Genomic DNA, 2,654 nt, shown 5'->3' on the forward strand with positions numbered 1-2,654 from the left:
CCGTGGGGAGGGGGGGGGGGTGGGGGGTGCGTCGGTTCTTCGCTGGCTCGGGTTCGCTGGTCTACCCTCCTGGGAGGGTCCTCCGGGATCCGCGGTCGACGTTCCGCCCTAGCTGGGGTCTCCGTGCCTTGAACGTTCTCGACAGCGGATCAGGGGGTCCTTGAGACGTGGGGGTGTTGCTCCACGTTCCGTCCTCCGAACCCTGGCGTTCGCCTACCGACCGAGGGGGACCCAAGGCCTTCGGCTACTAGCGCAAGCTGGGGTTTTCGCTTTATCGGGGTCCGGCGAACTGGAACACCCTTTGGCTACTAACCTGGGAAGCACGGTCGCTTGCGCAACCGGATACCCTTTCGGATGTACTGGCGGCACCGCCTTCTCTAGCCCGTCATGACTGAAGAGAACCCTTGCTGCAGCAGGAGAAAGGAAAGCAAGCTGCTAGTCAGTTCACTTTTTGTTTCTACAGTTCCGGAAGTCCCACACTTCATCACACTTGTCACTTATTTCCAAACTTTTCGCAATTGCTCCCTCTCCCATTCCAATCTCCTCTCTTCCCAAGACCACGTCTCTGTGTTCCTCGTTAGCAAGCTTCTCACGTTCAGAGAAACAATCTTCACCGCCATTCCAATTGTTTCAAAACACAGAAACACCCACCTTTGTCTCCTCACCCCTCCATCCCACTCCCACTCTCTAATTCACTTTCAGACTCATCCTCAGGAGCCACCGTCCCTGGTCTTCATATCCCCGTCGTAGCTACCAAACCTTCCACCGCTCCAGGGCTCAGGTATCCCCCCCACACCCTTACTTCCCTCCCTCCCTGTAACCTTTCGTCCCTCTTTCTCCTCCTCTCCCAAGTCCCCGCCATCCATCTCCATCCCCGCTCTCTTTTTACCCCCTTTCAGGCCCCTTTGCTTTTTTCCTCTTCTTTAAACGCCCTTCTTGCCTTTTTTCCAGGGCTTCCACTTCCCCCACCCAACTCCCGCCTTCAGATGTTTCCCCTTCCCCCAAAAGCTCCACCATCCCTCTCAACTGTTGTAAGGCTTCTGCCCCCCCCTCCTCCTCTCCCTTTTGCTCCTCCTTTTCTCCTTCCAATTCTTCTTCCCCTAGCTCCAGTACAGCTTATTTAATGGCTTGTCTTTGTCCTCCCTCCCCCTCAGGTGTTTCCTCTATGACTAGTTCTTCCTCCTCCATCCGCGCCTCCAGGTGTTCTTCCTCCCCTCGTTTTGCCATTTCTACCAACACCTCCCTCCCTGCCCTCCCCTCCCGGTGTTCCCCATCCCCTTGTTCCATCTCTTCCCCTTGTTCCCCCCGGTCTTCTCGCGCCCGCGCTCTATTCGCATAGGAAAAGGGGCAATCTCGCTGAAAGTGCCCCTCTCGCTTACACCCTAGGCATACCATTTTCTCCGTGCAGAATTGTGCCCTATGTCCCATCCCCCTACACCGAAAACAAATCGTTAGGGCACAGAACGCCGCCAGGTGCCCCCCCAACCCACACCTACTGCACAGCTTCGGCTGGTCCGAATAAGTCACGTAACCCTTATATGGCCCCATTTGCACCACTGGTGCTAAATGCCTGACGCTCCCCGGGTTCCCCACCGCTTCCTGCAGTATCACCCGTGCCCTCCAAGCTCCCATCCAAACCTTCCACCGGTCAAAAACCCTTGCCACCCCTTTCACCCGTTGCACCCTTGCTTCCACCCAGTCTCTCTCATCCCCTTCTTCCAACATATCTGTGTACATCCTTATGTACAATACACGTTCCCGCGCCTTCCAACCTATTTCAACATTTATCCCTTCCAACTCCCCCCGCTCCTTAGCTGCCCTATGGGCTTCCCAAAAGGCATTATATGCCCTTAGCGTCCAAAAGGACACGTGCCACTCTTTATAATTGTCCAAGGCAACGACACACACCAAGTCCGCAGGCTCCACTTTCAAAACCCCCAACAAGATCTTCGTCATAAAGTCCCAACGGCTCAGCGTTTTGGCTCCTTGAAAGCCTTCCTTTGCCACCGTCACCTTTACTTTCCACCGAGCGTCCCTTCTCCGGTCCTCTTCTTCCCTCTCCGCTTCTGCTGCTTCCGTTGCCCCCGCCGCCTCCTGCGCTCGCTCCTGCCTTTGTCCACCCGTCGCTGCCGGTCCACCCTCTTCGGGGGTCTTCCCATTCCCCCCCGCTCTCGGCTGAACCTTTCCATGGCGGCCTACGGTCTCCTCCATCCCTCCGCCGCCGCCGACCGCTCCCCTCCTTCCTCGCCTCGCTCACCTCCTCTGATGACCCGACTGCTCTCTCCGGCTTCTCTCGGACCTCCTTGCCTCCTCTTCAAACTCCTCTGCTCACCGACCTCCGTCTTCTTCCGACTCCTCAGCTCCCCGACCTCCGTCCGCTCTGCATGCCTCCAATCGCCACCCTGCGTCCTCTCCATCCGCCTCGCAACTTCTTTTCTCGCTTTCGGAACCTCCGCCGCCATCTCAGCTCCCGATGCCCGACCTCTCGAGGCTCGACCAAGCAGCGGCCGGACCGTCGCCCGACCACCACTTGATCTGAGCCTTCAAGAGGCCGAGAAGCGATAACCTGCCCAACCCCCGAGGGGGAGCGGGCACCCCGGGCCGGCGGCCCAGGGGGCCCGGCGAGCGGGGCCGGGGGCGGCCCTGGCGGCGGC

Source organism: Alligator sinensis, unplaced genomic scaffold (assembly GCF_000455745.1).
Source record: "Alligator sinensis unplaced genomic scaffold, ASM45574v1 scaffold1687_1, whole genome shotgun sequence".
Taxonomy (NCBI): domain Eukaryota; kingdom Metazoa; phylum Chordata; order Crocodylia; family Alligatoridae; genus Alligator; species Alligator sinensis.